Source organism: Triticum aestivum, chromosome 2A (assembly GCF_018294505.1).
Source record: "Triticum aestivum cultivar Chinese Spring chromosome 2A, IWGSC CS RefSeq v2.1, whole genome shotgun sequence".
Lineage (NCBI taxonomy): Eukaryota > Viridiplantae > Streptophyta > Magnoliopsida > Poales > Poaceae > Triticum > Triticum aestivum.
The window spans coordinates 623,932,945-623,942,934 of record NC_057797.1 but is presented as its reverse complement, the minus strand read 5'-3'; positions in this window follow the sequence as shown (position 1 = coordinate 623,942,934).

The following is a 9,990-nucleotide window of genomic DNA, read 5'->3' as shown; positions in this document are numbered from 1 at the left end:
AATACGAAGCTCTATTGCATGGTCCTCGGATGGCAGTCTCCATGGGCATTCAATGCCTGGAGGTGTGTGGGGATTCAAACCTTGCAATATCCCAAATAAATGGAGACTTTGACGCCAAGGATCCGAAAATGGAGGCCTACCGAAACGTCGTCCTAAAAATGTCAGCTCGGTTTGAGGAACTCAAATTTCACCATGTGGCTCAGGAAAACAATCAAGCGGCGGATATCCTCGCCCGCATCGGCGCAAAACGCGACGTGGTCCCCCCAACATATTTCTGGAAAAGTTGTTCAAGCCATCCGTAGTATGGGAAAGGGACACCGGTAACAATAGTTCAGAACCGGCCAAAATGCCCGATACCGAATACTCTGACACAATCGGAGGCTCCGCGGCCGAAATAACACCTTCAACCCATGTAATAATGGCCATTATCGCCCCGTGGACAGAACCATTCCTGGCCTACCTAACTAGGCTGGAACTTCTAGAGGACCAAAATGAGGCACGCTGCATTGTGCGGTGATCTAAGGCCTACAGGGTCCACGAGGGAGAATTGTATAAAAAAGCACTACCAGAATCCTTCAAAGGTGCATCTCTGAAGAGGAAGGGCGGAACCTTTTGGCAGAAATCCACGCCGGACTCGGCGGTCACCATGCCGCAGCCCGGGCTCTTGTAAGCAAGGCCTTTCGTACAGGATTCTATTGGCTAACGGCCCGGGCAGATGCACGGGACTTGGTCCAACATTGCGCCGGTTGCCAGCTCTTTGCAAATCAAAGCCACATGCCACCCACCGCCCTCCAAACAATCCCCATTACGTGGCCCTTCGCGGTCTGGGGGCTTGACATGGTTGGACCTCTTAAAGGGGGAACCCACAAGAGAAAATACTTACTGGTCATGGTTGATAAATTCACCAAATGGATAGAGGCCAAACCTGTTAAAACAGCCGAATCCGGACCAGTGATAGACTTCATATCTGGGGTCGTACACCGTTATGGCGTCCCCCACAGCATCATCACTGACAACGGAACACACTTCAAAGCCGATGAGGTAAAACTCTGGTGCGGCAAAATGGGCATTAAGCTCGATTATGCTTCAGTCTATCACCCACAAACCAACGGTCAAGTCGAGCAAGCAAACAATCTTATAATGAGCGGCATTAAACCCAGATTAGTGCGTTCCTTAACGGAGTCTAACACGCACTGGGTAGAGGAGCTCGACTTCGTACTCTGGGGGCTGCGGACCACGCCGAATCGTAGTACCGGATATACACCCTTCTTTATGGTGTACGGCATAGAGGCAGTCTTGCCCTGTGACATAATTCATGACTCACCTCGAGTGTGCATGTACGAAGAAAGAGAAGCCGAGCTTGATCGGCAGGATAGTCTGGACACCCTGGAGGAGGGGTGCGACGCAGCAAAAGCCCGTTCCGCATTTTATCAGCAACAGGCTCGCAGATACCAAAGTAGAGAAGTATGGGCCAAAACTTATAACATTGGCGAACTAGTTCTATGCCTGCCGGATAAGAAAAAGAACAAGCTCGAGCCCAAATGGGAAGTTCCCTTCATTATTGACCAAGTTCTGACCGGTGGAGCATACCGACTGCAGGATGCATCGACTAGTCGACTCGAGCCAAACCCATGGAACGTGGCCAGGCTCCGAAGATTCTACGCCTAGCACCAGACTCTATGTCCGTCCCCTACCTTTGTCCATTTTTTGCATATACATTATCTGTCTTGTTTTTCTTTCTCCCTTTCTTTCATTCTTTCTCTAGGCCTTCAAGGGCCAACTTGTGCCTCGCTTGCACATTATAGATGCGCCAACCGCGCTCATCATACCTGGGGGCTTCTTTCACAAAAGCTTAATTATTTATTTGGGCCTCATGCCCCGCACATGTGTTATGCTTCCACATGTACCTTTTTCGCCATTATATGCATCGATATGACTTAAGTTTTGGCCAAACTAGGTTGCCTGGCTCTTGTATTTATGCCCTACGTTCCCGTTAATTTGGCTAGGGCATAAGGGGAGCACCTCTGCGATTGTTACTGCCGGGTCAGCTGGATGTGTACCTCAGACTGGGTGAAGCCGAAAGCTAGCGTTCTTAAGGGAATATTTGGTCGGTGAACAAAAGATGATTTTGAGTTATTTTCCATACCCGCCCCAGATGTTTTTCCTGCGTTTCCTATCGCAGTCCGGACATGCACTTTAGGGCATGCTTACCCAGGGACAGGAACCCTTAACGGAACTATTCTCCCTGGAAGATGTTTCTTACTACCCATGTAATATAACATAACTAGTTGGGCACTTGTCTGTTCAAGCACTTATGACCCCTACGCCTGGTCTCCATGCATGCACTGGTTCTTATATAACTGTGCGGGTATTCGGATACACTCTGGACCATCGGGTCCCGAGGTTGAAGCGAAAAGGTCTGCCAAGACAAATGATCTACAATCCGGCTAGAAGGCATTATACATGTCACTTTAATTACATAGTCATGCAGACTGACTAAATTCCTCTTCTATACCATCCAACAGGCGGTCTAGCTTACAATCCTGTTGGGAATACTTTGCGGCTAATTCTACTTGCCCATAAACTAAGCTAACGGGGATCTCTTTTCCGCCAGGCCCCACAGGTCCGACCTCGGCCATGTGATTTGGGTCTGCCTTGGTATACCACGTCTTCACCATGGCCCAGGCTTCTCTAGCACCCTGTCAGCAGGCTGATATCTTCCATAATCGGAAGCACCGCCGTGCTCCCTTGAGCTTCTCCGCAAGCTCTGCAACGCCCTCTGGCAGGGAGACGGACGGCCACAAGGCCTGGGCAACACCCTGCATCACCTGCCGAACTTGTTCGTGCAGATGTAACAGCTCGGATAGAAGATCACCCGCAGACCCGGGGATTTCCTCCGCGGGACGACCCGTCAGCATACCTACAGACATAACGCTGTTAGTCGGCTTCTTCGCCGAACTCCTTTAAAAGGATTCATTCAAGCACTTACTGAAAATGTCGCGTCGAAGCCGCTTATTCTCCTTCTCGGAGTCTGCAAGCTGGCCCCGAATGTCTTTTAGTTCCACCCTCAGCTTAATATTGGCATCTTGGAGATTGGTTTTCTCCCACCTAACCTCAGTCAGCACGCGTTTGCCAGCCTCTAGCTGTCGCATAACATGCCGGTCCTCCGGATTTTCTCTGGATTCATCTGCAACATCTGTTGTTAGCTCTGCAGCCATGCCGCACATTATATGGTAACCATCATTCTTTAAAATAAATGTTACCAGCAGGGGATTTTTTCGGTTCCTGCAATGCGGCCACAACAGCCCGCAGTTAGGTCTTGCATTCCTCTAGCTCCTGTGACAACCTAGTATTCTTCTCTGTAAGAACCTGCACAATAAAGATGATCCTTAAATCAGTTCTGCTAACTGTTTCAAGTCTCAGGGGCTACTGATACATATAAATCGTCAGATTTACTTACCCGTACATCCTTTACATACTGATCCGTGGCTCTGGCTAGACCATCTTGAGCAGCTCGGAGGTATGCCTCTCCAGAATTGAAGGCATCAAATGCCTCTGGTGAGAAACAAGCGTCACAGAGTACGGCCCGGCGGCGCCTATGATTCATGGCGCTTTCCACCTATGAGTTTGTAGCGGATAATCTATCTGCATCCTCTGTAGGGGGATTATCTGGCGCCCGCACCATATCGGCTTCCGCCTCTATGTCCGGTCCAGGCGCCCGGCTGGTGGAAGCATGGTTAGTAACATCGCCGGACATATTCCGGCGAGGGTTTTTTTTGTTAAAGAAACACAGGCGTCATTATATTTCGAGAAAGACGACAACCATAGAGCGGGGTTTGTTATACCTTTGCGTCGGCGTCTCTGTCCTGACCGCCTTCCTTTTTGGCCTACCCGGCCTCGGTGCCTCCTATTGGCGCGTTGCTGCGGGTTCGGCAGGGCGTCCCGAATGCCTTCCCTGTAAAATGCCATGTGTATATGGTGGGTGAAGTGTCTAAAAGGGGATCCTAGTTTTGGAGTTGGGATTTTTGGTTTTTCTTACGTGCTATGCAGGGAGCAGTCCGGGATAGTCGGCCGTAATGGCCGCCATGGCATCGTCGCAGCTTAACTGATAGAACTGCCGGTCTATCAGCTCCACGGATATAACCGAATATTCTTCGAGTCTGGAGTCGAGGGCCCGGTCAGGGTATTCTGGTTGTGGAGAAGGGCCGCTGACCTCCTTTATGGATTTTCGCAGTTCCTACCACAAAGTGGCAAGGTGAATACTTACGACAAAGAATGCGGGAAAAATGGGAGCAAGGAGATATAACTTACCCAACTTGGAGGATTGTACATGGAGAATCCATCTCGTGGCTTGATGTGGGTGAACCCCTCTTCCTCACACTTGAACAATTCAGACAGAATTTTCGCTAAAGCGGCAGCACTGTCCGGACCCTTACGCCCGCACCGGGTGGCGTCATCCGCCCCGTTATAACACCACAAGGGGTGCCCATGATATTGAAGTGGTTGCACTCCCCGCATTATGCAAATCGACATAACTTCGATTATTTTCAATCCTGATTGAGCCAGAGCTTTGATCCGGTTCATCAGATAGAGGACTTCTCTATTGTCTTCCACCTGGGGGCTCCGTGGGCGCCAACTTTGGCGCTTCTTCAGAGGAGCATTGTTGAACTCAGGAAGACCCCGCCGAATAGGGTCCGGAAGGGGAACGTCCTCCATATAAAACCATTCTGAGGGCCAGTCTTCGGACGACTTCTTCGGGGTACAGGACAGGTATCCGGTATCGGCGATGCGCCATATTTCGGTTCCGCCCACTTGATAAAGTGATCCCCTCTGTGTGCGAGGGACGAGGCAAAATAGCCTTTTCCATAGCTTGAAGTGAGCCTCGCAGCCTAGGAACAACTCGCAGAGAGCAACATAGCCGGCGATATGTAGAATGGAGGCAGGGGTGAAATTGTGTAATTGGAGGCCGTAGAACTCCAGGAGCCCACGAAGGAATGGATGAATTGGAAATCCGAGTCCCCTTAGTAAATAAGGAACAAGGCAGACCTGTTCCCCCATGGAGGGACAGGGAAAGCTCTCCGCTTTCTCCCCGCCATTGTAGGTGGCAAGCCCGGCTCGAACGGGCACCATATACGCCGGAGGGAGAAATCCCTTGCTCTGCAGTTCGACCAATCGACTGTGTGGGACTGAACACCTCTCCCAATCACCGGGCTTAGGGCTACGAGGGCGGGAGGAGGAGCTGCAGAGGTCGGCCGTGCTGGAATGGATCTTTCTGAAACGCGCTCTGATGGATTCTTGCTGAGGGGAGGATGGTGTGGATCGGATCTAAGAATCCCTATCCCTTTAATAGACAATTTATTTATCTGGCTAGGGGGCCAAATGTAAAAATGCCCTGGCACCTCGTATTCATTCAACGCATGGGAGATAGCCCTTATTGGGCACAGAAGCCAAGAGATTCAACATTTATGGGGCCGGACACCGCTTGCAAACACTTGGAAATTGGAGAAGAACCCGCCTTGCAATGCTGAAGACAATACTGCGCGCCGGACTCATCGTCATTGAAGCCTGGTTCGGGGGCTACTGAGGGAGTCCAGGATTAGGGGGTATCCGGACAACCGGATTATATCCTTTGGCCGGACTGTTGGACTATGAAGATACAAGATTGAAGACTTCGTCTCGTGTCCGGATGGGACTCTACTTGGCCTGGAAGGCAAGCTAGGCAGTACGTATATGGATATCTCCTCCTTTGTAACCGACCTTGTGTAACCCTAACCCTCTCCGGTGTCTATATAAACCAGAGGGTTTTAGTCCGTAGGACACAATAACATACAATCATACCATAGGCTAGCTTCTAGGGTTTAGCCTCTCCGATCTCGTGGTAGATCAACTCTTGTAATACCCATATCATCAAGAATAAATCAAGCAAGACGTAGGGTTTTACCTCCATCAAGAGGTCGCAAACCTGGGTAAAACATTGTGTTCCCTGCCTCCTGTTACCATCCGCCTTAGACGCACAGTTCGGGACCCCCTACCCGAGATCCACCGGTTTTGACACCGACAATGCCCTTCAGCCTATCTTTCATTCCAGATAGATCAGATATAGCATCATCATGAGCAGCTGCAGTCTCAGTGTCGCTGGGGTCAGCTGATGCACATCTACTCTTGTGCGGTGTTGTCGCGCAATGAGCAGCATCCTCCATGACTGCCTCCCCTCCCATCTGCTGGCTATCTGTCAGTGTTAGAGTCTTCTACATCATCATTGACTCCTCAATATCCTTTCGAACAACTGGATACATGTCCTTCCTCAACCTTTCATACAATTCATTCTGCTTCATTTCACTCCTCGCTTTTTTCATCATGAGCCTCTCTTCTTTGCTGAGTGTGAAAGACCTCTTGTGCGGGACATTAACAGCTATACCCCTTGCATGGCCAGGGGGCTCTCTTATTTCTAGAGCATCGGACAGAATGTCACGTGGCCCTGAGTTCCTGAAGAACCTTCCAGGGATCTTGGAAGCCTCTAACATCACTTGATATAGTTTTTCATCATGTGAGTTTTCAAAGTAATAAGTTACATCATCACACCTCTTTGCACGTGCCCGCAAGTAGTCTCTGGCGCGTTCGCCCCTGATTTCACTAAAGGCCGGTTTCCCATCTGCTGCTACTGCTTCTTTGTCATCCTAGTCCCATATCAGTTTCATGCCGTAGTATCCTGCCACACCCATACGGTGGGGTGTATGTTCTTCTTCTGAAGTTCCGATTGCTTGGCACTCTTCGCAGCAAACTCTGTAATTGCCCTGACCCTTTTGAATTCTGCCCAGTCTGCCTTTGTAATTTGGGGGTATGTGGGGATTGGGTCCTTGCCTTCACTCAAGTAATTCTTGTACATCACGTGCTTCCAGTTTCTCCAAGCATCCCTAGCCTTCTTTACTGCAGCGTGTTCCACCTACATTCTCCACTCCTCTGGAACCTTGAAGTGATCCATGATCTCCCGGACTATCCTTCGCCGTGTTCCTGTGTTAGGCTTCCGAAACCCTGGCCGATTAATGTGGAACCTTGCCCTGCCAACAAATCCACACACACTCCTGAACCTCGTGCGTGCTTTATCTGGTTTAGTTGGAGCCCAAGACTTTAAATCAATCTCGGTTACTTCATATACACCTAGGCTGGTGTGTGGGCTTCCTTGGAGTGTTCCTCCGTGTCCTGACCGGAAGGGTAATTGTTGCAGCTCTATCCCGTTCAAGATTACTTAATCCCTCACAATCTTCTAAAGACCTAGGGTTGTCGGAATTAGATGAAGATACATCGCCTGAAGCATGAGTGTTATCGCTGCTACTCGGCATCTACAGAGAACACATGCGAAACTCAGGAAAGGAGGATAAGCATAAAACTAACAACTTGGTATGAAGTTGTCTAAACATGTCATGCAATAATTTAGAAAACGTACGACTAATTTGTTAAGTTTGTGTGACTCGGGCGCCCGCGATCTATAAATCGGCAGTAACTTATTGGAACAAATACAACTTATATGTACTAGTTATGAAGGTAGATAATGAACATATATACGCTCTCCGTTATTTTATAGCCAATTTGGGAACATACGGAACGAAATAGGAGGAGGGATTGCGAGGAAATATGCCTCACCACGATGGAGAGCGGTAACTAACATGCTTCTTAATGCAAACCCTGTTAGACTACAGGAGAGGCGAGGGTTACATGATCGATATGCTCAAGGGTGGCTGGCAAGCAAACGAAGACGGCGAGGCACGAGCATCCGTGTATTGGGAATGGCAGTGGAGGTAGGCTTGACACCGAAGAGCAGGCACACGGCCGGGGTGAGCACGCCGACACCGAAGAGGGTTCTGCTATGGATTTGGGGGAGGGGGAGCTGGCGATGGAGATTGTGTGGACTATTTGAGTGAAATGCGGGCGGGCGGTGGGGGGGTGTTGGCGGCCTAGGTGAAAAGGGTGAAAAATATCCCCAGTCGCCGCATGGAAAGGCCTATGCAAACGGTTGCCTCTAAGTGCTTGTGTGCACAAAGAGAAAATTTTCGTTTGAAATGAAGACGTGAGTTCATCATTTCGCCTCTAAATTTTTCCCACGTTAAGCAATCACCATTATACCACGGGTTTGATTTTCTGGTGCATTTCAGGTCTCGTGTGCTATATTTAAGACAATTTTTGGCATTTACCGTGCATTTTGGCATATAAATCAAATCCTAGATGGACTGCATTTCCTGTTGAAAGGGGTGAGTATTGCTATTTGATCTAGGAGCATCCAATGGTGCAGACGTACGATCTATGGGATTTGGGTTCTGGCCAATCAGAACGCATGACTCAGATCGCGCGCGCAACAAGGGGGGCATCGGCCATGGTTTGGTAGGCACACGGCTTTCGTGAGTGAACCATGTGCTATTTGAAAACATTTACATGAACTGGAACTGCATGTACTGTCGAAAGGGATGAGGATCGCCATTCGATCAAGGAGCATCCAACGGTGCAGATGTACAATCCGTGGGGTTCGGGTTCTGGCCAATCAGAACACACGACTCAGATTGCGCGCGTGGCAGGGGTGCGAGGGGGCATCGGCCACGGTTTAGTGGACCCAAGTCTTTCCTGAGTGAACCGTGTGCTATTTCATAACATTTACATTAACTAACATCATATTTTTGTTTGAATGAAAACATGAGTTCATCGTTGTGTGTCGCTTTGCGAGTTTTCATTCATTGTCCAAGAAACGGGGAAAAACATCAAACAGTTCGGCCGCAGGGTGCGGCCAGGGGTGTAGGCCTTGTGAAGGAAATATGCCCTAGAGGCAATAATAAAGTTGTTATTTTATATTTCCTTGTATCATGATAAATGTTTATTATTCATGCTAGAAATGTATTAACCGGAAACTTGATACTGGTGTGGATACATAGACAAAACACCATGTCCCTAGTAAGCCTCTACTAGACTAGCTTGTTAATCAAACATGGTTAAGTTTCCTAACCATAGACATGTGTTTTCATTTGATAAACAGGATCACATAATTAGGAGAATGATGTGATGGACAAGACCCATCCGTTAGCTTAGCATTACGATCATTCAGTTTTATTGCTATTGCTTTCTTCATGACTTATACATATTCCTTTGACTATGAGATTATGCAACTCCTGGATACCGGAGGAATACCTGGTGTGCTATCAAACGTCACAACGTAACTGGTTGATTATAAAGATGATCTACAGGTGTCTCTGAAGGTGTTTGTTGGGTTGGCATAGATGGAGATTAGGATTTGTCACTCAGAGTATCGGAGAGGTATCGCTGTGCCCTCTCGGTAGTGCACATTGATACATCTCCAACCTATCTATAATTTTTGATTGTTCCATGCTATTATATTATCTGTTTTGGATGTTTAATGGGCTTTAATATGATCTTTTATATTATTTTTGGGACTAACCTATTAACTGGAGGCCCAGTGCCAGTTTCTGTTTTTTTTTGCCTATTTTAGAGTTTCGTAGAAAAGGAATACCAAATAGAGTCCAAACGGAATGAAACCTTCGCGATGATCTTTCTTGGACTGAAAGCAATCCAGAAGACTTGGAGTCGAAGTCTGGAACTCCACGAGGCGGCCATGAGGCAGGAAGGCCCGCCCAAGGGGGTAGGCGCGCCCCACCCTCATGGGCCCCTCGTAGCTCCACCAACATACTTCTTTTGCCTATATATACTCTTATACCCTAGAAACATCGTAGAGAGCTACGAAACCACTTTTCCACCGCCACAAACTTCTGTACCTGTGAGATCCCATCTTGGGGCCTTTTCCGACGATCTGCCGGAGGGGGAATCGATCATGGAGGGCTTCTACATCAACACCATTGCCTCTCCGATGAAGCATGAGTAGTTTACCACAGACCTTCGGGTCCATAGTTATTAGCTAGATGGCTTCTTCTCTCTCTTTGATTCTCAATACAAAGTTCTCCTCGATGTTCTTGGAGATCCATTCGATGTAAT